Source organism: Schistocerca serialis, chromosome 5, assembly GCF_023864345.2.
Source record: "Schistocerca serialis cubense isolate TAMUIC-IGC-003099 chromosome 5, iqSchSeri2.2, whole genome shotgun sequence".
NCBI classification, from domain to species: domain Eukaryota; kingdom Metazoa; phylum Arthropoda; class Insecta; order Orthoptera; family Acrididae; genus Schistocerca; species Schistocerca serialis.
Genome location: NC_064642.1, coordinates 149,338,697 through 149,366,348, shown reverse-complemented (window position 1 = coordinate 149,366,348; position 27,652 = coordinate 149,338,697).

The window sequence follows — 27,652 nt, the reverse complement described above, 5'->3', positions numbered from 1 at the left end:
TAACAATGCTAACCAGCCAGAGACTGCACACATCACAGTCAGTGATTTTCATACAGAGTGCTCCGTGGCGTTACCAACATTAAAACCTAAACAGCCTACTTACAAGCTAACCATAAGAAATCCCTGTCAATATTTTTCCTTCTCAGTGTATACAGATTTACAAAATAAGTGAATGGTAGTTGCATCCTAGATACAATACACTCCCTTTGCTTTACGCTTTTTGCTGGAACGACACTGACCAACACTGAACAGCTAATGGGTATAAACAGATATTATAATTATCTATTACTCATATGCTATATGTAGATTTTTTGGAGTGATTTCTTGATTAATTAATTACATAGTCATTTAATCTCAAATAAAAACGCAATTCGTATGAAATTGGTACTTCGCACATAAATTCTAATACCACCATTGAACAGAACGCAAAGAGATACTTGTATTAAGCAAGCTATCGTTATTGTTAATTGTTTTTTTATAATGGTATTTTATTTGTTAATGCTGAGCATGTCTACACAAATTTTAAATTATTTATATTTAAAGTATTAAGCTCAGAACGTTGTGGGTGGTCTCAGAAGGACTGTCAGAGAGAGTTGCTTTCCACAATACATATATAGTATTTGTAAATGGTTTAAGTTTTAAATATTGGTTCATTTTTTCCATTTCCTGTATTTTAGCTGGTTAAAATGGGTAAATAAGGTGTGCAAAGGCCGCTCCTAGTCATTCTTTTCTATGCAACCGTAGAGGTAACGTTTGTGTTGAAGGTCTTTCAGGCACGACTGTAACTTTAAAGTATTATATTTTCGCCGGAAAGTGGCTTCTTGTTACTTTAACATTCACTAGTACAGAACATTCCTATGTTATGTTGGACTTAAATTCCGGCAGCTAGTCGGGACTTGTCAGGTGTTCGTGGTGGTCAAGTGATTAGCGTTCGATTTCCTGAAATCGAACACGGACAAGGCGACGGTTCGACTCCGGCTCAGACGTAATTATTAATCTATTTTTTTGATCACTGGTCATATTGTTAATCTATTTGTTTGATGACTGGTCATATTATTTAATTTATATGACACTTGAAGAGTAATACAATTAAAAAACACGTGTATTTGCATGAAGTTTTAGTTAATTTCATTTTATTTGACTACTTACTACTTTTAATTAAATTTGATCATTAAAAGAAACATATTTATAACGATCGACTAGTAAACGAATAAACGTGTCGAGTTTTCCTGAAAATGTATGCCTGTCATGAATTGCTAAATTACTTGTACATGCAGTTTAGGAAGGTACCCAGAACTACTTTGCACCGCGACGCTTCGAGCTGCAGAAACCATTTGGCAGTTAACCTGCGTAGCGATGAGACGTTGCTAATGTAGCAAAAACGAATGGCGTAAGTGAAAATATTTTTAGTATCACAGAATTTACACTTGTACTACAAAAATAAATTACATAATGTGACTAGTGATGAAAAAATATATATTAATAAATAATTGTTTGCAGAATTCAAATTGTCACCTCGTCGACGACCTTCTTGCAATGCACGAACGCTAAGCACTTCGCCGCAATGATTTCTAAAGGTCGGCACCTTCGCACAGAAACATGTAACGTAATGGAAGCGCAAAACTTCTCTTGCGATTTTCTCGGAATTGCCAGAGTAATGCACTTTATACTTGCATATAATTTTGTTTTAATGGCCTACTAAAAGTGTCAAAGTTTAAACAAATCCATTATCCCAACGTCGTTGCCTCTCCTTGTTAGACAAAATTTATAGCTGGTGTGATGAATGGCAGCTGACTCTTAATTTAGAAAAATATGTAAGTTAATGCGGAAGAATAGGAAAAACAAACCCACAGTGTTCGGATAGAGCATTAGTAGTGTCCTGCTTGACACATACAAGTCGTTTAAATATCCGGGCGTAATGTTGCGAAGCGATATGAAATGGAACGAGGATGTGGGGACTGTGGTAGGGAAGGCGAGTGTTCGACTTCGGTTTATTGGGAAAATTTTAGGGAAGAGCAGTTCATTTGTAAAGCAGACCGCATATACTCGTAGGATGCTACTGCGACCTATTCTTGACTACTGCTCGAACGTTTGGGATCTGTACCGTGTCGGATTGAAAGAAGACATCGAAGCAATTCAGAGGCGAGATGCTAGATTCCTTACCGGTAGGTTCGAACAGCATGCAAGTGTTACGCAAATGCTTCGGGATATCAAGTGGGAATTCCTGGATGGCAGAAGACGTTCATTTCAAATAACACTACTGAGGACGTTTACAGAACCGGCATTTGAACCTAACTGCAGAACGATTCCACTGCTGCCAACATACCTTTCGAGCAGGGACCATAAAGATAAGATACAAGAAATTAGGGCTCATACGGAGATGTATAGACAGTCGTCTTTCCCTCGCTCTATCTGCTAGTGGAACAGGAAACGAAACGACTAGTTCTGGTACAGGATACCCACTGCTTGCGGAGTATCTATGCAGATCTAGATGTATATATGGATGTAGATGCAGTGTTAACAGTAGTATTAGAAGTTGGGTAACTGGTTTATGATTTTATTGTAGTTTGTAGTAGTATAAATAGTTGCATTAAATAAAGTTATTATCAGAAATAGATATTTAGCATACAGATTAATTGTTATCCAAGAAAAAGTGATTTTATGGCTTATTTTAGCTTGTCAGGTAATAAGTTGTAGCTGCAAAGAATAAATACACTATTGGCCATTAAAATTGCTGCACCAAGAAGAAATGCAGATGATAAACGGGTATTCATTGAACAAATATATTATGCTACAACTGACATGTGATTACATTTTCACGCAGTTTGGGTGCATAGATCCTGAAAAATCAGTACACAGAACAACCACCTCTGGCCATAATAACGGCCTTGATACTCCTGGGCATTGAGTCAAACAGAGCTTGGATGGCGTGTACAGGTACAGCTGCCCATGCAGCTTCAACACGATACCACAGTTCATCAAAAGTAGTGACTGGCGTATGTGACGAGCCATTTGCTCGGCCACCATTGACCAGACGTTTTCAATTGGTGAGAGATTTGGAGAATGTGCTGGCCAGGGCAGCAGTCGAACATCTTCCGTATCCGGAAAGGCCCGTACAGGACCTGCAACATGCGGTAGTGCATTATCCTGCTGAAACGTAGGGTTTCGCAGGGATCGAATGAAGGGTAGGGCCACAGGTCGTACACATCTGAAATGTAACGTCCACTGCTCAAAGTGTCGTCAGTGCGAACAAGAGGTGACCGAGACGTGTAACCAATGGCACCCCATACCATCATGCCGGGTGATACGCCAGTATGGCGATGACGAATACACGCTTCCAATGTGCGTTTACCGCGATGTCGCCAAACAAAACCTGGATTCATCCGAAAAAATTACATTTTGCCATTCGTGCACCCAGGTTCGTCGTTGAGTACACCATCGCAGGCGCTCCTGTCTGTGATGCAGCGTCAAGGATAACCGCAGCCATGGTCTCCGAGCTGATAGTCCATGCTGCTGTAAACATCGTCGAACTGATCGTGCAGATGGTTGTTGTCTTACTAACTTCCCCATCTGTTGACTCTGAGATCGAGACGTGGCTGCGCGATCCGTTACAGCCATGCGGATAAGATGCCTGTCATCTCGACTGCTAGTGATACGAGGCCGTTGGGATCCAGCACGGCGTTCCGTATTACCCTCTTGAACCCACCGATTCCATATTCTGCTAACAGTCATTTGATCTCGACCAACGCGAGCAGCGGTATCGCGATATGATAAACCGCAATCGAGATAGGCTACAATCCGACCTTTATTAAAGTCGGAAACGTGATGGTACGCATTTCTCCTCCTTCCACGAGGCATCACAAGAACGTTACACCAGGCAATGCCGGGCAACTGCTGTTTGTGTATGAGAAATCGGTTGGAACTTTCCCCATGTTAGCGCGTTGTAAGCCGGCCAGAGTGGCCGTGCGGTTCTAGGCGTTACAGTCTGGAACCGAGCGACCGCTACGGTCGCAGGTTCGAATCCTGCCTCGGGCGTGGATGTGTGTGATGTCCTCAGGTTAGTTAGGTTTAATTAGTTCTAAGTTCTAGGCGACTGATGACCTCAGAAATTAAGTCGCATAGTGCTCAGAGCCATTTGAACCATTTCAGCGCGTTGTAGGTGTCGCCACCGGCGCCAACCTTGTGTGAATGCTCTGAAAAGCTAATCATTTCCGTATTACAGCATCTTCTTCCTGTCGGTTAAATTTAGCGTCTGTAGCACGTCATCTTCGTGGTGTAGCAATTTTAATGGGCACTAGTGTAAATAAAAATAGACAAATAAATTTAATCGCTACGAGATTTTTTACTGCTGACGAATCGGCTACGGTGCTGCTCAGTTACTTTTCTTAATCCACCTAGATCAAGCACACATTTTATCGAGCTGTAAACAACTATTCACAATCGTGGGTAGAATGTATGAGAGTGACGATATGCCTTCTGACTTTCTGAATAATATAGACCATAGAATTCCGAAGACTACAAGAGCCGTCAAGTACGAGAATTATCTTACAATCGGCTTAGCGGCTCATGCACCCAAGTTACTGACAAGAATATTACACAGAAGAACGGAAAAGAAAATTCAGGATATGTTAGTTGACGATCAGTTTGGCTTTAGAATAAGTAAAGGCATCAGAGAGGCAGTTCTGACGTTGCGGTTGGTAATGGGAGCAAGATTAAAGAAAAATCAAGATTGTTCAAATTACTTGTCGACCTGGAAGAAGAATTCGACAGTATAAAAGGAAGCAAGATGTTCTAAAACATGGCGAAAATGGGAGCAAGATACACGGGAAGACGGGTAATGTGCAATACGCACAGAAGCCAAGAGGGACAATAGGAGTGGAATACCAAGAACGAAGGGCTCGGATTAAGAAGGGTGTAAGACAGGGATGTAGTCTTTCACCCCTACCATTCTATCTAGACATAGCAGAGGCAATGATGAAAATAAAAGTATGGTTGAAGAGTGAAATCAAAATTCAAGGTGAAATGATATCAATAACTATATTCGTTGAAGAGATTTTTATCCTCAGTGAAAGTGAAGAAGAATTACAGAATATGTTGAACAGAATGAACGGTCTAATGAGTAGAGGATATGGGTTAAGAGTAAATCGAAGAAAGACGAAAATAATGAGAGCAAGCAGAAACGGGAACAGCGAGAAACTTAACATCAGTATTGGTGCTCACGAAGTAGATGAAGTTAAGGAATTCTACTATCTTGGCAGCAAAATAACCCATGACGGATGGAGCAAGGAGGACATAAAGAGCAGACTAGCACTGCCAAGAGAAGTCTACAAGTAACAAATACAGGCCTTACTTTGAGAAAGAAGTTTCTGAGATTGTACATTTGGAGCACAGCATTGTATGGTAGTGAAACATGGACTGTGGGAAAATCGGTACAGAAGAGAATCGAGGCATTTTTGACGTGGTGCTACAGAAAAATGTTGAAAAGTATTTGGACTCATAAGGAATGAGGAGGTTCTCCGCAGAATTGGCGAGGAAAGGAATATATGGAAAACACTGACAAGAAGAAGGGACAGATTGGTAGGACATCTGTTAAGACATCAACGAATAACTTCCAAGGTACTAGAGGGAGCTGTAAAGGGTAAAAACTGTAGTGGAAGGCAGAGACTGAAATATACGCAGCAAATAATAGAGGACGTAGTTTGCAAGTGCTAATCCGAGATAGAAAGACTGACACAGGAGTGGAATTCGTAGCGGGCTGCATCAAACGAGTCAGTAGACTAATTACTCAAAAACAAAACAAAAATAATCGTAAATCGAGCTTATCCGTGTACGTCAAGCAACAATACACCGATCACCATTGTCTCGAATATTTATATTCAAGAGAGCTGGAACAGAGGTTTTATAACTAGGTCAAAAGTACCAAATTGTTTATGTGAGAAAATGCTTTTGTTGGAATGGTTCGTGTTGCCTGACCTGACTGCAGACTCAAGTGACTATTCTGGCATTCCAACGCTCACATTCTCGAGACCACATGATCATTTCCGAATAACTAAAGGTATGCGTACTCTCTACTTATGTAGGTGCTAACTTCCGTCGCGCTTTTCGCTTGTGTATCTGTTGGGGAGTTGGGGGTTGTTTTGGGGGAGGAGACCAGACGGTGAGGTCATCGGTCTCACGGATTAGGGAAGGACGGGGAAGGAAGTCGGCCGTGCCCTTTCAAAGGAACCATCCCGGCATTTGCCTGGAGTGATTTAGGGAAATCACAGAAAACCTAAATCAGTACGACCGGACGCCGGATTGAACCGTCTTCCTCCTGAATGCGAGTCCAGTGTGCTAGCCACTGCGCCACCTCGCTCGGTATATCTGTTAGAAAGTAGTGGTTGTCGGACTCATTAATAAAGTAATACGGCAGCACGGCCTCGGCAGCTACACCTGTATCACAAACATCTCCCTTTTGCGCTGACTGGTCGTGGCATGAACTCTTATAGACTCTGGAAGCTTTGAGAATCACAACTAACTCGTGACTTCTCAACATTTGTAGTACACATCCTACCCCTGCACTTGAGGTAGAACTACTGCAGGACCTTACAAAGCCAGAAAATAGCCTTGGAATGGGCAGCTGAAGATGTCAGCAAGCTGATCATGACGCACAAACATCATCCAGCTGATGGTAACTCTTGTCCTTCACACTTTATTGAGCACTATTGTTGCTCCTTGTGAAAGCGATTTTTTTGAAGTTATAAATACCAGTTTGCGATGATGTCGCGGATGCGCTGTCGTTAATGGAAGATTCTTATGTGTTGCTTTTTCATTTTTTTGTAAGCGATAAATTGAGTTACAAAGAAGAAAATTTTGCTGAAAACACAGGTAGGATACCAGAAATGAGAAAACGAATTGTGGAAGGAAGAAGGGGTTTATTGATTTTGAGTGTCAGCATCTATCACAGTGATGTGCTGATTTTAGAGGTGAGGTCCCGCGAATGAATGCAGCGGCGAGTGTCTGATGGGACCACTGAAAGATCACGGCAGCCACAACATCCGAATATAAGAGTCGGCAGTAATCGACAAATATAAATATTTCATAGAGTGTTGGCAAGAGCAGTTATGGGATGATCTATCGAGAAGGCATCAAGAAAAGAAAAGAAGATACATCATGAGAAAGAGTATATTACATGGAAAGGAAAGTATTTTGACAACGTTCAACCAAGTGCACGTTGCTATACTTATGTCACAAGGGAATTTTAATTTTTCTGATGTTTTTTTATTTCTTGGTGTACTTATCGATACATGTAGCTGGTTACGAATGTACACATACCTGAGAGTGATAAATTGTGTTCACTGTTTATCAACCAATACAGGAAAAGCTGTAATAATGGATACAATGTTTTTCTTTCCTTTACATTTTCTTTGGTATCTTAGTGTTGTTTGCGAGGAATAGCTTAGAATTTTGTTGAGTGATTTGTAGATCATAAGAGTAGTGAACTAGTTCTGCTAGTTGTTGATTTTATATATATGGCAGAAGTTGAAAAATGAAGACCAATAGCAACAATGATATATTGTATTATACCATTGATAGTATAGTTTGTGATAGTTGATCACTGCAAAAAGCGCAAGGAAAAGATGATCCACTCCTGTATCAGCGGAAGTCGGTTTTAATGTGATGGTAGAGTCAGAAGGAAGTTCCGTGGTTTGTTTCGTGTTTTGGTTTTATGATGTGTTGTATATTAGTGGGATTGTGCTGTTAATCTTGTAAACGACAATGACCCATCCTTTGTCTGAAGTGAGGCCTCAGAATTTTGAGTGCTAATGTGTGTTTTATGTAGATACGGCTTTTTCAGGAAAATCATGCAGATGAATTGGAAAAGTAACGATTGTCACTGTGATTCATGGTGTGGGTTCCTGTAGTCATGTCCTAGTTCATGAACCACGGGCAACGTATGAGTGGCCAAGTAAGTGGTCCCGACAGTCGGGATACCAGTTACTTTGGAATAAGGCTGGGCATCTCGGACATATTCTGAGTCGTGGTCACCTTTGTGCTCATACGGCAAAGACTACCAAATCCACCGGTTAGTCCCTCAACCGTTAGGGGTAAAACCCAATGGGACTCGGGGCAAGTAAGGCTAGCAACCTGCTTCCCTGGTACTTTAAATATGATGCTGGCAACAATCAGAGCAAAATGCCTCGGACCTTTGGAGGTGACGGAGTCCCACCTCTAACTGACAAACCACGGACTCCTAAGATACGACTTGGCAAACAAATGGTAATGAGATGGGGAGCTATTAATATCAATGGGGGCTAAACTGGGAAGAAGGTAGAGCTGGCAGAGGCTGCAAGTAAGATGGGGCTGGACGTCTTAGCTGTTAGTGACATTCGGGTAAGGGGTGAGAAAGAAGAGGAAGTGGGAGAATACAAGGTCTACCTGTCAGGAGTCAAAGCAGGAATAGCACAATGGGGTGTAGGGCTTTACATCAGGAAAGAAATGGAACCCAGCGTAGGTGCAATAAGGTATGTAAACGAACGACTGACGTAGATAGATTTGACAGTGTCTAGCAAGAAAATTAGGATTGTGTCAGTATATTCGCATTGTGAAGGTACAGATCAACATAAGATGGATAGTTTTTATGAGGCACTCAGTAATGTAGTTGTTAGAGTAAAGGACAAGGACAGTGTTCTGCTCATGGGTGATTTTAACGCCAGGACTGGAAATCGAACAGAAGGGTATGAAAAGGTTATGGGTAAATTTGGAGAGGATATGGAGGCCAACAGGAACGGGAAACAACTCTTGGATTTCTGTGCCAGTATGGGCTTAGTAATCACAAACACCTTTTTTAAACATCGACTATGTAATAATAGATCAGGAATTCAGGAAAGCTGTGAGGGACACACGTGTATTCAGGGAATTCTTTAATGACACTGATCATTATTTATTTTGCAGTGAAATTGGGATTGTGAGGCCAAAAGCGCAGGAGGTCAGGTCCATATGTAGGAGGATAAGAGTGGAGAAACTTCAGGATAAGGAAATCAGGCACAAGTACATAACAGCGATCTCAGAAAGGTACCAGTTAGTTGAATGTAGTCAATTACAGGCATTGGAAAAGGAATGGACAAGGTACAGGGACACAGTACTAGAAGTGGCTAAAGAATGTCTTGGAACAGTAGTGTGTAAAAGTAGTCTGAAGCAAACAGCTTGGTGGAATGACACAGTCAAGGCAACCTGTAAAATGGAAAAAGAAGGCGTATCAAAAATGGCTACATACTAGAACTCAGGTAGACAGAGAAAGTTATGTTGAAGAAAGAAACAAAGCCAAACAGATAATTGCAGCATCCAAGAAGAAATCTTGGGAAGACTTTGGAAACAGGTTGGAGACTATGGGTCATGCTGCTGGAAAACCATTCTGGAGTGTAATTAGCAGTCTTCGAAAGGGAGGTAAGAAGGAAATGACAAGTATTTTGGACAGGTCAGGAAAATTGCTGGTGAATCCTGTGGATGGCTTGGGCAGATGGAGGGAATGTTTTGAAGAGTTGCTCAATGTAGGTGAAAATACGATCAGTAATGTTTCAGATTTCGAGGTAGAATGGGATAGGAATGATGATGGAAATAGGATCAAATTTGAGGAAGTGGAGAAAATGGTCAATAGATTGCAGTGCAATAAAGCAGCTGGGGTGGATGAAATTAAGTCGGAACTCATCAAATACAGTGGAATGTCAGGTCTTAAATGGCTACACAGGATAACTGAAATGGCCTGGGAGTCGGGACAGGTTCCATCAGACTAACAAAAGCAGTAACCACACCAATCTTTAAACATGGAAACAGGAAAGATTGTAACAACTACAGAGGTATCTCTTTAATCAGCGTTGTGGGTCAAATCTTCTCAGGTATTGTTGAAAGGAAAGTGCGAGTAATAGTTGAGGACCAATTGGATGAAAATCAGTGTGGGTTTAGGCCTCTTAGAGGTTGTCAGGACCAGATCTTTAGCTTACAGCAAATAATGGAGAAGCGTTATGAGTGGAACAGGGAATTGTATCTATGCTTTATAGATCTAGAAAAGGCATATGACCGGGTTCCTAGGAGGAAGTTATTGTCTGTTCTACGAGATTATGGAATAGGAGGCAAACTTTTGCAAGCAATTAAAGGTCTTTGCATGGATAGTCAGGCAGCAGTTAGAGTTGACGGTAAATTGAGTTCATGGTTCAGAGTAGTTTCAGGGGTAAGACAAGGCTGCAACCTGTCTCCACTGTTGTTCATGTTATTTATGGATCATATGTTGAAAACAATAGACTGGCTGGGTGAGATTAAGATATGTGAACACAAAATAAGCAGTCTTGCATATGAGGATGACTTAGTTGTGATGACAGATTCGATTGAAAATTTGCAAAGTAATATTTCAGAGCTAGATCAGAAATGTAAGGACTATGGTATGAAGATTAGCATCTCCAAAACGAAAGTAATGTCAGTAGGAAAGAAATATAAACGGATTGAGTGCCAAATAGGAGGAACAAAGTTAGAACAGGTGGACGGTTTCAAGTACTTAGGATGCATATTCTCACAGGATGGCAACATAGTGAAAAAACTGGAAGCGAGGTGTAGCAAAGCTAATGCAGTGAGCGCTCAGCTACGATCTACTCTCTTCTGCAAGAAGGAAGTCAGTACCAAGACTAAGTTATCTGTGCACCGTTCAATCTTTCGACCAATTTTGTTGTATGGGAGCGAAAGCTGGGTGGATTCAGGTTACCTTATCAACAAGGTTGAGGTTAAGGATATGAAAGTAGCTAGGATGATTGCAGGTACTAGTAGATGGGAACAATGGCAGGAGGGTGTCCACAATGAGGAAATCAAAGAAAAACTGTGAATGAACTCTATAGATGTAGCAGTCAGGGGGAACAGGCTTAGATGGTGGGGTCATGTTACACGCATGGGAGAAGCAAGGTTACCCAAGAGACTCATGGGTTCAGCAGTAGAGGGTAGGAGGAGTCGGGGCAGACCAAGGAGGAAGTACCTGGATTCGGTTAAGAATGATTTTGAAGTAATAGGTTTAGCATCAGAGGAGGCACCAATGTTAGCACTGAATAGGGGATCATGGAGGAATTTTATAAGGGGGCTATGCTCCAGACTGAACGGTGAAAGGCATAATCAGTCTTAAATGATGATGATGATGATGATGACGATTGTCATTAGTTAACCAGTAGTGTGTCACAGGGGTTTATAATACCGCAAGAGAGAGAAAGAGTGAGAGAGAGGGGGCGGGGAGGGAGGGGTACTCAGATACATATTGTAAAAAAAATATGAATTATTGGTATGAACTAAGATTTCCGTGTATATTTTGTATAAATATACCTTTTGTATGTACAAAACTTTTTCCATTGTTTATTTAGAGGGATTTCATGAAATTATGTTTATGGAAGCCATGGACAGGAGCCAACCGAATGATCGTGAGATGTTGTTGATGAAGCAATGCCTTCAAACATGTGTAGCCTGAGAGAGATTTATGAACATTTTCCTCACCCCTTCTCCCTCTAGGTATGTGAAACCTATGTGAAAGATATTGGAATGTAAAGATACTAGGTCATAAACCACTTTATTCCTCAGAATGACTGTAGGAATTGTACTGATTTTATAATGTTCTCTTTTAAGGTTAAATCACCTATCTTTACTGACTTTTTGTAATTATGTTTTCATCCAAATCAGGACTATGTGCCTCTGCATAAACATTTAATACATGATTATGAGTTAAGTTCGATAACTTTTTTGTCTTTTTGATATCATTCATTCATATCATTTAACATGTACTGACATACACACACACCCACATTGATGTTTAGTGTTCCGATGTAAACTTGTGAATCCAATTATATTTTATCACAACGAGTGTCATGTTAGACTTAAATCTATGTATGAAAAGTGTACTATATCCTCTTTAGTTACTGAGTTTTGTTTATCGGTTTTCTGTGTTGTAATGAGGTAGAAGCATGACTTATCATGTAAGTTAAGATGTCCCCAGCAGTGACTCTTGCTAGTGTAAGTAAACAAACAACACACTGATGCAAGAACTAGTATCTAGTCTTTAATAATTATTAGCTTACCCATTTTCTTATCTTCCACATCAAGATACATTTGCATAATGGGGATAACAAATCTCTGTTTCAGTTGACACATCAAATACTTTCTTTTTGTGGCCATGATGACTGAATTGTTCTTTTTTTAAATTATGATATTAGTAGTGTTATATAGTGTTTGTGAATTGGATCTGGCCCTGAGTATGGGCTGGAACGAATCACCTTTGGAGAATATTTCATGTACAAATTTTAAGATTTTTTTGTGTGTTCCATAGTGTTTGCACTGTTAATATAATAATTAAAAGATATGGTGGACAACTAGGATTAAGTTTCCTTCTTGGCTCCTCATGACTGAATCAGGGAAAGTAGCAAAAGAAAAAAAAATTGGCACAATCTGGTGTCATGTAATAATAACAGATCGCACACGATTTTTCTTTCCAGCCGTGGACTAAAAAGGTGTCTGTCTCAGCCATCTCTCATGAAAGTATTATTGGTAATGATTATCTTGGCTTTATTTGGCCCAGCAGATGGCTTTCTTGCTATTTGCTCGTCATACAAATATGCCTGGGAGAAGTATGATGTGGGTTATTTCTTCTTATCTCGTATCTGCATTCTATGCAACACTTTATAAATAATGTAATCATCTGTGATGTATGAATATATGGTTAACTGAGAGTACATGTTGGATCGAAGAACCAGTATAACTTTCCTGGTTCATGCTGTAGAAGCATGCGATTGTCCGTTGAATTTTATCTTTGAGAGCTGGCTAGTGGGGTGACCATATCAAAGGCAATTTGTCCCCTTTTATTAAAAGTGTGTCTCGCTGTTGGTCAGTCAGATCAAGGAGCGGACTGTGGAATTTTCCACCAAACGCTTATTCAAAATTTTGTTTGGGAAACTAGTAGGAGACTGAATAAAAGGCAGAGGCATTTTTGCTTCCACCCAAGTGCGCAAAGCCCCTGGCAGTGTGGGGTCACGACGTGTGGCGATTGGGTGGTGGCCACCACCATTATGAGAGGGTGATCAGAGCAGGTGTCTAGCATGTCTTAAAAATTAGTTGTTTAAAGTTTGTTCGGGTGGGTAACAGGCTTCCGAGCGCACTTGGAATTGAACATTTTGCAGGTAATCCGCCTAGTCGTTTTCGTTTCATAATATAGGTAATCTGAACAGTGTTTAAATTCATTTATGAAAATAGTTAACAAGCTAAATTTCGCCTCTGTAAATTTTTATCGGTTTTCAACTCAGTTTATGGTAAGTCGACTCTGTAGGTAGTCACCACCCTCAGGATTTCGTCATTGTGCTCTGCATATTTTCTTGAGTAGAAAAATGGTCACATGATAGGCTTGATAGCACCTGCACGCAATTCATAGGAATCATTTTCACCTACAGGCATCCGTCCCCGTGAATAAGAAGAGAAACTGTCTAACTTTGAGAAATGTTGTTTTAAATTAAAAATTAATTTGAAATTTCTTGGCAGATTAAAACTGTGTGCCGGATCGAGACTCGAACTCAGGTCAGGCATAGGACCTGAGTTCGAGTCTCAGTCTGGCAAACAGTTTTATTCTTCCATGAAGTTTCATATCAGCGCACACTCCGCTGCAGAGTGAAAGTCTCATTCTAAAAATGAATTTCGTTCTCTATTTAGTAATACTGAAGTCATTTAGTCACATTCCCTGGCGCATATTCAGATAAATCATAGGGTCCGACATAATTATGTTTTCTTGCCGCCTTCAGACGGTATTGCACTCAGTGGAATTTTCCAGTAGAGGAATACTGCCTGCGCTTGTTGTGGAGCACAATAACTATACCAAATCCACTTGGAGTGGCGCAAGGTATATGCCACATCATAATACTGCTGAAGTTCAGAAACAAAATGGTTCTGTTTCAAATTCATGCACAAAATCGTGTGTAGTGTTAAAAGTTGAAAGATACAAAATTCTTTTGGTAGCAGTTGTCTTACAGCAAAGTTATATAAAGTTAATGTTGACATGGATTGGCTATATATCATCTCCTTGGTAGCTATGCGGCCATTACAGATCCGCACCTACGTACTGCACCTGCCAGGCTTCAGGTCGTATTATTTGAAGTTTAAGTATGGAAACTGTCAACAACGCGTCCGATCTTACAGTCTGTTAATTCCTGTGAGACGGTTCATCAAACAAATATGCGTAAGAGCCAGTGAAAGAAGAATGGTCATAACGGTGCGACGTGCTTCATTCATATATCAGTGTGTGTAAATACAATCATTCATTTAGAAATGTTGTTATCTTAATGCACTTAAACAAGTGAGCAGTCGATTTAGAGAAGGTTGCTTTGTCAGAAAGGCCACGCTAACCTCGCGTTGCTGAATAGAGTAATTGTATACGACACATGAATGTATTGCAATAAATCTTTTCTAGTGACTTATAGGAGGTGCAATGCCTTAAATTTTAATAAATCTAATCTGGAACAGAAAATTACAGCCGGACGCTTAGGTACAGTTTCTCCTAAAAACTGAATGCAAACTGTTCGCCACAAGCTATTGTGTCAGAGTTGGAAACTACTACCATTACTGTTTGATGGACCTGGAGAATTTCAATCTCTCTGTACCTTTGACCGATGGTCTGAAGTAGAATTATTCCCTGATTGCTGTACCAGTACTTGTTCCTCCTTGCCACAGTCACAGCCCAGCTAGAGGAAGAGAAACTGAAATGCTGGTAAACCGTTCATGCACCTCCCAGCTATGACTGTTTCACCTCTGAAACAATGAGGCAGCTTGGTCAAACATATCCTCACTAGCTCCACTGGATCATACGGCGAATCAAGGTATTGATTATCATCATTTTCTTCATCTATTGGATTGTATTACTGTATTTGACTCAGTATACGCCTCCATCATGAGATTACCTATCTTTAGCTGGACCTCGGTACTCTTAGACCAGAACTCAGATAGGAACGCATAACTGAAACCTTGGTATGTTTTACCATCTTGCATGATCAAGTGCATTCACATAGCTGCCTCTTCCTGTAAGTGTACACGGATTCAATTAATCTTAAACCGAGGGAACCAAGACACAGGCAATACTTCTCCAAATTGGTCAAGGCAGATGTCTGGGCATTGCTCAGCCGTGGGGTCAGAGAACAAGGCCTTCTTCTGGAACAAGATGAGATGATGTCAAGCCTTGTCTTCATCTAAGTCAGTCACCTCATTCAGTTCATTTGGCGCAATCCGCATGGGTATCCCATGAAGCTGACATAATCCTTCCTGTAATTTATTCAACTCTTCTGAGTCCTAACAAATTCCCTTGACTCTGTACTGAACCCAGAACTTCCACTGTCGCTTCCCACATTTTGGTTGCAATCCATGGCTTGTCGAAGCTCGTGCAACCCTGTTTATATTTGTCTGATTATGTCTTAATCTTAGTAGCGACAGGACTCCTGCACTGTTGCCCACTGTGATGGAACAAGTGCGATCTGAGTCCTCATTGGTGTGGAGAGGAGGTCTCTCAGCGACACTAGTTAGCAACTCCAGCTTATCTGAAACTATTTTAACCCATTCTCCTAGCTGCATTAATGCTCCATTGCGCTGCAGAACTTGCTGAAACGTGTTCTATAGTCTGCTAACTGGTAATGTCACTTAAGACTACGAATACTTGATTTTAACCAACCATCTCACAAAGCCACTTAACCACACATTCACCCATCACGAGCTAAATTATGATTGTATTATGAGTAAAGAATGACATGCGATGATGATTTGAGGTAAAAGGAAATAAAATCGATAAAGCTGGTTCCCTACACCATCCTTCTTCCAGAAATCGTTATATGAAAGCAAACAGCAGGAACTCTATCTGCTTGACTAGGTGAAGCCAAGATAAGCAGTAAACAAATAATACTTTCCTGAATAGTGGCTGAGCCAGATTGCGTTCAAACTGACTGATGTGTGGGAAGGTGAGTTGTAAACTTAGCAATTCCAGCGTGGGCAAAAACGATTGACGTCATGTGGTGCGAGAAAGTCGTAACATCGCTCAGGGAAGAAATTTCCAGTGACAGCTTTAATCAACAGACTGAGCATAATGTGAGTCTCACGTCTATCATCACGTTTTAAGTCAGTATCCTAGTTCAAATTCTAAATCTCTTCACAGTATTGCTATTATTAATTATATCAAAGAACGTGAATGCCATATACGGTAAAGCAGTATGTGTAAGCGAACCTCATAAACAATTTGTTTTGATGACGCTTTGTTACAACAACCTAAAAATTATGTATCTCAGAATTATAAGTTTAAATGTTGGCTTTGGCTGTAAACTTCTTAATTAATGTGTAAGTGCAAAAAGAGTGTATTATCTTTTTATAACATATCCTACTTCTCAAAGATTTCGTGGGTATGATTTATGCGGTGAATCTAATTTCATCATGCAAGAATAAGTGGTCGTGTAGATATGTGAATCGGACTGGGACATTATATTCAGTCTCACTTGGTGCTATTCTTGAGGAGCAGGCTATTTGCCGCGATTTGTTTCACCCTCTCGAATCATCATCATCAACGACAAAAATGCACCACTGCACTCAATATGAACTTATCATTCACATTCACAAACCTATCACTCTTAAGTAAAACACACTAGATAATGTGACCAGAGGATGCGAATGATGAAAGTCCTGCCGATTTATGCAGAAAAATCTCCGTGGAATATCGTATATGAGGAACTTAGCAAAATTTATGATTCTTGTACAAGAAACCGTTGAAATTCGTAAGTGTTTTTATTACGGTAATATACGTACAGTCTAAGACAAAAAAAGATGCACCACGTAGGAATTAATTATCCGAGTGGGACGAAAATCGGTAGATGTGATGAACATGTACAGGCAAACAAATGAGTACAGTTCCAGAAAAATTGGATGGACTATTCCAAAGAAAGAGCTTCACAAGTAGCGCAAGTCAATAATGAGTTGCTTCACCTCTGGCCCTTATGCAAGCAGTTATTCGGCTTCGCGTGAACTGACAGAGTTGCTCGATTTCCTCCTGATGGAAATCACGCCAAAATCTGTTCAGTTGGTGCGTTAGATAAAATCCCGAGCTGGTTGGAGACCCCTGCACATAATACTCGAACCTTCTCAATTGATGAGAGATCCGGCGACTTTTCTGGCCCTGGTGGGCTTGGCAAGCACGAACATTAGCAGCGGGAACACTCGCCGTGTGCGGGCTGGCATTAGCTTGCTGAAATGTGAGCACAAGATGGCTTGCAACGAAGGGCAAGAAACGAGCCGTAGAATATCTTCGACGTACCGATTTGCTGTTGGGGTGCCACGGATGACAGCTAAAGGGGTCCTGCTGTGGAACGAAATGGCACTCCACATCATCACTCGTGCTTGTCGGGCTGTATGGCGGTCGACGTTTAGGTTGTTATCCCACTGCTGTCCAGTCTTCGCTCCTCATTGGGGCTCAGTTCGAAGCGGGGCTCGTCACTGAACACAACTGTACTCCAGTCGCTGAGATTCCAAGTGAATGTGCCAAATACCACGGCAAACGGGCTTGTTGGTGTACAGAGGTCTGTTGTAGTTGGCGCGAGAGGCACCGTGAGCTCAGCTCCCCTTTCTGTGAGCCGCCTATTTAATGGTACTTGTGGTCACCGAAGCTCCAGTTGCACGTTGGATCGATGGTAATGATGAATCTGGGGCTCTGACTGGCTCTCTGGTGACTGCGCGGTTCTCACGTTCTGTCGTCTCTCTAGGTAGATCCCTTCCTTTTTGACGCTATGTCTCGCCACGGTTCACACATTCTTGCCAACACTCTCTAATAGCGGCATCGTTCCTATTAAAATGTCGAGTGATTCACCAATTTCTCCTAGCGGCTTCCTTGAGCCCAATTACACGTCCTCTCTCAAAGGCTAGTATCTGTGTATATTATTCACGCGCCTGCCCGTAAGGCATAGTGACTGTCCGACTGAGTAAGAGGAATAAAATTCGGAAAGACATTACACACATTTATTTATCAGCCACTAAAGTTTACAATTTTCCATCAATACCTGTATGAATATCAATTTGTGACCAATGTGTAGAACGCCTTCGTGAAGCGTCGATCGTTTTTATTGGAATGGGCAGCTGAATTCTAAATAATTTCGATGATGGCTTCGCTGCTTATATGTATAGAAATAGCATACATCGCAGTAACTGTTATTTCTGGTAGTGGTCGTACTGTTGCAGCGACGAGTGAGACTACGCGACACCACGAAAGCTAAGAGGTACAGACGAGCGGACGCTTAAAGGGTGCTCGGCGAACGTAAAAACGGGAACCTTAGGAGGAAACACGATGATGATCTCAGGAAACTCGGTTGTGTGTATTTAGAGGTCCGCTATTCTATGAAGGTTATGTGAGATTTCCTCTTCCAGATTATCATAATTCACGTAGATATCATGTTAGAGTGCGTACAGTGGCATAAGAGTCATTTTTACCCACTTTCAATATACTTACGGAATAGGAAACAAAGTCGCTAGTATTGGTAGGAAGTTATTTCCGCCATGCACTGTCCGGTGGCATATGGAATATGCGAGCGTGAAGATACAGAACTACGACAGCTGCTTTTCTTTCTTTTTTTTCCAATCTCCGATCGGTCGAGGAATTAAAACCACAGCGAAAATTTGGTGAAGGCTAGCGCATATGTGTTGGACGATGAGTCTAGTATGCCTGTGGATCGCATCATCTCGCACTTTTCAGTTCCGAGAGCTCAGCGACCACATAAAGATGCTTACAATAGAGTTTCCCGCCAAGTGTAAAGTGCTTACTGAGAGGTTCCGCCCGATTTCATGCAGCCTACACCAAACTGTCACGAGTTTCCTCCCTCATGACAATCGTCAGCCGCACGCTGCAGGTGCACAACGATACTCTTGCAGCGTTTTCGATGTAAGATGCTTGATCACCCACCAAACCGCCCGCACTTGATTCCCTCTGATTTTCATCTCTCTGCCCACATAAAGCGCTAGCTACGAGAACAGCATTTTGGCACAGACAGCGAGCTGCAGACCAGCGTAGGGTGATGGCGGAAAGCATAGGAGGCTGCCTTCTATGACGAGAGTACTGTACTGGAAAGATAGTACTACGCTACAAAAAGTGTCTGAAGCTGTCAGCACAGGGGACGAGGCAGCTAACGTTGACGTACGAGTAGATAGGGTACCCCACGTCACTAGACAAAGTGCCTTCGGCCCATGGGATGGGATGGTTAACGTGATTTTAGGTTCTCAGTACTCTCCAGCAGCAGCTGTCGGATTTATTTGGCTCGCAAACCACACGGTTTGTTCACAAAAATGGCCAAGTGTAGAATTACTATGTTGGCTCTATTAAAATGCACATTCCCTTTCTTGACCATATGGTAGTCGTTCTGTCAGTGGTAGGCCATACGCGAATAAAATCTTCAATACCCGTGAACGTATGGCAACACGAAAATGAAAGATGTGTATCTCAGGAAGGATATCAACATATAAAAGTTCACCAATTCGAATAATCTCACTCCTGAGAGAGCGCGCACTTGTATTTGCATAACATCAGATACTAAAGAAATTATTTCTATTAATTTCATAGGTAACTCCCAGAACCTTTTACAAAATAATTGGTTACAAGAACCCTCATCTACTCCATCTTCTATTCCGCGCTGTGGAGCCTCTACCAATTACACTATGCTGAAACTCATCTGCGGTTCTCCACGCACTTCATCTTACAGTCTTCTAAAGGCTATTATCGTCCAACTGTTACTGACATTTAACTATAAGAGATCTTAACAAGAACGACACGTTTTCATGAATCTTCAGTGGGTTATTGCCTTAAAACTGCTTACTCTCAATATGCACCAGTTATAACTTACAGATATATGGAAGTACGAAAATTCTTTAACCACCAACATGATGTTTCCCGTCATACAATTAATCGCACCAATAATGATTCGATCTTGAGACATTCAATGTGGTGGTACTTAGAAAAATCGCATATTCGTAGCAAGTAAACTATAGAATAAAATCCACCAAAAATATGGGCTTTTGAACATGAGAAATACACCATGAACATGATGAACCGTCCCCTTAGAAAAATTAATGCATTACTGTGCTGATAAACCTCTACGTTATTTGCTTTTCAAACAGCAGAGCATAACTGAACGTACTCTCTTTACTTATTCTGATCAACACTAAACTGACACACAATAGTTTTAGCGCAACGCAATCTGATTTTGAATAATCCCTACAAAAGAATGGCCCTGACTAACAATAACCTATATCTTTCATGAATCACTTACCTCACAAAAATCTTCGTTACTCGAACTACTGCAATACAGAAAGCGCCAATACTGCCGGCTAAATAAAAGATTCTAACTACTGAAGGCACTAACTACTGATAGGCATAGTTAGCAAATGAAAGATTTTGATAGAGAACAATGTATTTACCTTAATAGGGTTCAAAAGTCATAATATATATATCAGTTCATGATACCCAGTATTACAAATTTACTCTTTCTGGCGGACACACGTCCAGATCGTCCGCTCTTAAAATTCTGGCATTTCTCTCCCCACATCCACCACTGCTGGCGGCTCACCTCCAACTGCGCAAAGCTATGCGCTGTTCACGTCCAGCTGCCCAACGGCACAATAGCGAATATTTCAACAATGCCAACCAGCCACAGACTGCACACAGCACAGTCAGTGATTTTCATAGAAAGCGCTACTTGGTTACCAAAATAAAAACCTAAACAGCCTACTTACAATGAGAAATACAGCATGGCGCCCTGCTTTCTGCTTGTGGCGAAGGGAGCTTTCTTCCTTCCTCATGCTTCTATTTCACGTATCACTTCGGCAAAATATCGCAGAATTTATTTTGTATTTGACGTGATGAAATGTCTTCTCAGCGAGAAACAGAAGGGAGTGATGTCACATCGCGTCACGTCAGCTTTAACTAAATCGTCCCGTGTGCCGATGCCTTAAGTCGAAGCGGCGACCATGTAGAGAAGTAGTTGGAAAGTGTAGCTAAAAGTTGTAAATAAAACATTTGTTATTTTCACTGTGGTTTCCATTCTGCGACCGATCAGAGTTTTAAAAAATAGCCCTCGTGTTTCACTGTGCGTCAGAAATTATTACGAGTCTCGAACTGAGTATGCGTGGCAGAGGGACAGTAATATATGGAAGTCGAGATGAGCCGGTGAGAAGGATTCCGAGTCGCTGACGGACTTCCGCTGATGTGAAGTAAAAGGAAGGGCGGCCATGTGGAGGAATGCGCGGCGCTGACACGGTGTGCGCTGCTCAGGAATGGAGCGGAAGACACGGGGGCGCTGTCGCAGTTAACAGCTGTGCCGGCGCGACGCGGAGCGTCCCCTGAAACCAATCAGGCGTCTGGCGGCTGGCGGTGGTGGCTTATTTTGGACGCGGCAGACAGCTGGGAATGCGAGCCCCCCCACCCCCCACCCCTTCCCTGCCTCTGTCTCTGTCTGCGCCGCAATTTGTTCCGTCACCTGTGGCCGCCGCCGCTGCCACCGTCACCGCCACCGCCACCGCCTGTCGGTTATTTATTAAGTCGACGTCATTTCTCACAGCCGCCCTACGACGTTGTGTGTATTCAAGCTGGCGAACGCCCGGAATCCTTTGACGGATGTTCCGGGGACTATTTCAGATTCACTGGTATTTGTGGCAGGTAGGCGACACTCGCCGGAACACGTTTCCCTGGGCCACAGTTGACGTGTTTGGTTGTCGTTTACATTGTAATGCGGTTGAAGCAGCCAAGTTTAGTCGTTACTCACTAACCGAACGTGCTAAAGCCATTACTTCACAAAATCAATAATAACAGCCATAACGAGAACTATGCTTGGGCCTAAATCATTGGGCGCCCTACTTTCTCTTGAGAGAGCAGACGAAGACAAAACTGTAAAGCCTCTAGAAAATGACATAATGAGAAAGAAATCTGACAATAGCAGCGAAGGACAGAGCGATTAAATGTTTAACATATTTAGAAGGTAAAAAAGTTTCGATCACTGCATTTTTTTTTTTTTTCAATTTTATAATCGGTTTCGATCTTTGAGGCCATCGTCAGATATGACTAGAAAAGACAACAAGGGTGAACATGACAGGGAGGATTTCATTTATATATAACACCAGCGTAAGCAACATTTACGTAAATGATATGTAAAATACCTTAAAGTCATGAGGGGGCAACATGCTTATCCTGCTAACCTGGCATTGTTGTTGTTGCGGACTTCAGTCCGAAAGCTGATTTGATGCAGTTCTCCATGCTAATCTGTCCTGAGCAAGCCTCTTCAATATCTGCATAAGTAATGAAACCTTATCCATCTGAACCTGTTTACAGTATTCAAGCCTTGGTCTCCCTCTGCAATTTTTACCCCCAAGATTTCCTCCCATTACCAAACTGGCAATTCCTTGATGCCTTAGGATGTGTCCTATTATCCGATCCTTCCTTTTAATCAAGTTGTACCATAAATTTATTTTTTCCCAACTTCTATTCAGTAGCTCCTCATTTGTTTTTCGATCTACCCGTTCTCTATTGCTCCACTTTTCAAAAGCTTATTTTTTTCTTCTTGTCTGAACTGCTTACCGTCTACGTTTCTCTTCCATACTACGCTACACTAAAGACAAATATCTAACAGAAAGCAAACTGATTTGAGATGTCAACAAATTCCTCTTTTTCAGAAATATTTTTTTGCTATTGCCGATCCGCATTTTATATCCTCTCTACTTTGGCCATCATCAATTATTTTGCTGCACAAATTGAAAAACTCATCTACTATATTTAGTTTCTATTTCCTAGTCTCATCTCCTCGCCTTCGGCTGTTGTTAATGATCTTCTTATAATCCCTTTTCAAGACACTATACATTTCGTTCAAATGTCCTTTAAAATACTTTTCCCTCTCTGACAGAATTAAAATCTCATAGGCAAATTAGCACATGAAACATAAAGTCTTGTAGTCAACATAATAAACCGAATAATAAGCACAGATGGACCCATAACGTAGGAACCGTAGGCAGACAGTGTTGGCAGCTGTTACCCTGGAAATTAAAAAGGTTTGTCAGCTAGGAGTCATTCACCGTGCAGTTTACAATTCAGTGTTACAAAACTACTGACGCGGGTAATAGAATCCCACATAAACAAATAAAACTCGAATTAGCAAAATAAAAAGGAATTAGGCCTAGTACAATATAACTAAGCCTGTGCTAAAATGATAGTGACAATTTTAAAACGATAAGCATTACTGTTGAAATACCGACAGCGTACATTCAAAGAACTGTCGGCCAATATACACTCCTGGAAATGGAAAAAAGAACACATTGACACCGGTGTGTCAGACCCACCATACTTGCTCCGGACACTGCGAGAGGGCTGTACAAGCAATGATCACACGCACGGCACAGCGGACACACCAGGAACCGCGGTGTTGGCCGTCGAATGGCGCTAGCTGCGCAGCATTTGTGCACCGCCGCCGTCAGTGTCAGCCAGTTTGCCGTGGCATACGGAGCTCCATCGCAGTCTTTAACACTGGTAGCATGCCGCGACAGCGTGGACGTGAACCGTATGTGCAGTTGACGGACTTTGAGCGAGGGCGTGTAGTGGGCATGCGGGAGGCCGGGTGGACGTACCGCCGAATTGCTCAACACGTGGGGCGTGAGGTCTCCACAGTACATCGATGTTGTCGCCAGTGGTCGGCGGAAGGTGCACGTGCCCGTCGACCTGGGACCGGACCGCAGCGACGCACGGATGCACGCCAAGACCGTAGGATCCTACGCAGTGCCGTAGGGGACCGCACCGCCACTTCCCAGCAAATTAGGGACACTGTTGCTCCTGGGGTATCGGCGAGGACCATTCGCAACCGTCTCCATGAAGCTGGGCTACGGTCCCGCACACCGTTAGGCCGTCTTCCGCTCACGCCCCAACATCGTGCAGCCCGCCTCCAGTGGTGTCGCGACAGGCGTGGAGGGACGAATGGAGACGTGTCGTCTTCAGCGATGAGAGTCGCTTCTGCCTTGGTGCCAATGATGGTCGTATGCGTGTTTGGCGCCGTGCAGGTGAGCGCCACAATCAGGACTGCATACGACCGAGGCACACAGGGCCAACACCCGGCATCATGGTGTGGGGAGCGATCTCTTACACTGGCCGTACACCACTGGTGATCGTCGAAAGACACTGAATAGTGCACGGTACATCCAAACCGTCATCGAACCCATCGTTCTACCATTCCTAGACCGGCAAGGGAACTTGCTGTTCCAACAGGACAATGCACGTCCGCATGTATCCCGTGCCACCCAACGTGCTCTAGAAGGTGTAAGTCAACTACCCTGGCCAGCAAGATCTCCGGATCTGTCCCCCATTGAGCATGTTTGGGACTGGATGAAGCGTCGTCTCACGCGGTCTGCATGTCCAGCACGAACGCTGGTCCAACTGAGGCGCCAGGTGGAAATGGCATGGCAAGCCGTTCCACAGGACTACATCCAGCATCTCTACGATCGTCTCCATGGGAGAATAGCAGCCTGCATTGCTGCGAAAGGTGGATATACACTGTACTAGTGCCGACATTGTGCATGCTCTGTTGCCTGTGTCTATGTGCCTGTGGTTCTGTCAGTGTGATCATGTGATGTATCTGACCCCAGGAATGTGTCAATAAAGTTTCCCCTTCCTGGGACAATGAATTCACGGTGTTCTTATTTCAATTTCCAGGAGTGTATTACTTCCACAAACATTTCGCAAAATGCCAACGATGAGCAATATCAGATAACAAAGAGGATACAAAGGTTTATCGCCGTGGTTCAGCCCACGCACAATACAATAATGTGTGATGGAAGGAAAGAAAGTGATACGAGATTCACCCTCCACCACACATAGTAACGTCTTCGCCGCAGTATAGAAGTCGATGCAGATGTAGATCACAAAGACTACACGAGGGGCGTTCAACAAGTAATTCAACACTTTTCTATTCCAGTTTAATTTAGGATTCCCATACACCTTATTATTCCCCACTCTTTTGGCTAAAAACATCTATTTTCCAACATAGTTTCTGTTCAGTGCAATGGCCTTACGCCAGCTTACTGTGAGGGCCTGTAAGCACACGTGATACCACTCTACTGGTCGATGTCGAAGCCAACGTCTTGCTCTGTCGATGACCTCACAATCTCCCACGTACTGCTTCCAGTGGAGTGCATCCGTCATTGGGCCAAACAGATGGAATTACGAAGGTGCGAGATCCGGGTTGTAGGGTGGATGAGCAAGAACAGTCCAATCAAGTTTTCTGACTTTAGAATGCGTTCTATCACTGGAGCGTAAGCAGTGATGGGCATAAAACCTTGAAGTTCAGTAAAACACAGATAATTTTTTTTTAGGTTAGCAGTCGGTTTCGGTCTATAATGTAGACCATCCTCAGGCCGTAAACCCCATGATGGCGGCTGATGGCTCAGGACGGAGCAATACCAAAAGAGTACGGTGGTGCTCTTGCGGGTTTTGCTCCACGTACCGCCACCAGCCGCCATCATGCTCTTATCGGTATTGCTCCGTCCACCGCCACTGGCAGCCATCATGCCCTTACGAGTATTGCTCTGCGAAAAGGATTTTACCGAAGGGAAGATAAAGGACAGTACAAGGTCTGTGATGTGAAGGACAAACCAAACGTAATACAACCGCAACACCATTCTCAGTTAAAAATTTTTAACAGAAACTCCATTTAACAACTGGCAAGCTCAGTTTTATATAGAAACCTTGACAAATTGCCTGTATTTATGATAATAAAATCATCAGGGGAATCAATCAACTTGAACAATCTCAGACGTATTTAAAATAATGATCTCTCTTTAAAAATGGTAAAAATTTTCTTAAAAACACTGTATCATAAATACACTCATGCTCATAAATTAAGGATAATGCTGATAAATGGTGGAAAAACGCTCTGGTGAGCGGTCTAAATCACTTAGGGCTATGACTATGCGGTGCATTTGACCTGCGGTCATCGCACGGTGACACTGGCAGCAGACCACATACACAGAGGTGTGTTGGTGCAGGACAGACTACGGTGCAGTGAGTAAGTGTGCAGACGTTTTCAGATGTGCTAATGGTGACTGTGTGTTGAAAATGGCTCAAAGAACACATATTGCTGATGTTATGAGGAGTAGAATACTAGGGCGACTGGAGGCTAGTCAAACACAGCAGGTCGTAGCACGGGCCATCCGTGTGCCACAATGTGTGATCTCAAGATTATGGCAACGATTCCATCAGACAGGAAACGTATCCAGGCGCTACAGTACGGGACGTCCATAGTGTACAACACCACAAGAAGATCGATATCTCATCATCAGTGCCCGCAGACGGCCACGGAGTACTGCAGGTAGCCTTGCTTTGGACCCTATCGCAGCCACTGGAACAGTTGTCTCCAGACACACAGCCTATAGACGACTGAACAGACATGGTTTATTCTCCCGGAGACCCACAAGGTGCTTTCCACTGACCCCTGGTCACAGGAGAGCCCGTAAAGCCTGGTGTCAAGAGCACAGTATATGCTCATTGGAACATGTTCACGGACGAGTCCAGGTGTAGTCTGAACAGTGATTCTCGCCGGGTTTTCATCTGGCGTGAATCAGGAACCAGATACCAACCCCTTAATGTCCTTGAAAGGGACCTGTAAGGATGTCGTCGTTTGATGGTGTGGGGTGGAATTATGATTGGTGCACGTACACCCCTGCATATCTTTGACAGAGGACAGGTGTATCGGGACGTCATTTTGCACCGTTATGTCTGCCTTTTCAGGGGTACAGTGGGTCCCACCTTCCTCCTGATGAATGATAACGCAATGCCCCACCAGCTGCCACTGTGAAGGAGTACCTTGAAGCAGAAGATATCAGACGAATGAAGTGGCCTGCCTGTTCTCCAGAGCTAAACCCCATCGGGCACGTCTGGGATGTTCTCGGTCGACGTGTCGCTGCGTGCCTTCAAACCCCTAGGACACTTCAGGAGCTCCGACAGGCACTGGTGCAAGAATGGGAGGCTATACCCCAGCAGTTGCTCGACTACCTGATCCAGAGTACGCCAACCCATTGTGCGGCCTGTGTACGTGTGCATGGTGATGACATCGCATATTGATGTGGGGGTACATGCACAAGAAACAGTGGCGTTTTGTAACACACGTGTTTCGGGACGGTTTTCTCAACTTATCATCAATACCGTGGACTTACAGATCTGTGTCATGTGTGTTCCCTATGTGCCTATGCTATTAGCGCCAGTTTTGTGTAGTGCCACGTTGTGTGGCACCACATTCTGCAATTATCCTTAATTTATGAGCATGATGGTAGCTTTAAGAAATCCCAAGAAAATATTCACAATAATGGTATTTTAAGTAAGATGTTTTCTTGACATATTTAGCAGTTATTAAGGCAAGCAGTATCTTCAATTACTTACAAGTCTCTGAATTGGTGCCAAAACTTATGGCTAACAAATAGTTACGATAAGAAAATGACTGAATAAATTCTTAACATCAAGAGTACCACCACAAATAAGGCCGTTAGTCACTTCATTTCAGAAACAACCATTTCTCAAGACACACCACTGTTTAAAAGCGTAAAACCAATATTCAGTAAATGGCTAGTAATAATTTAC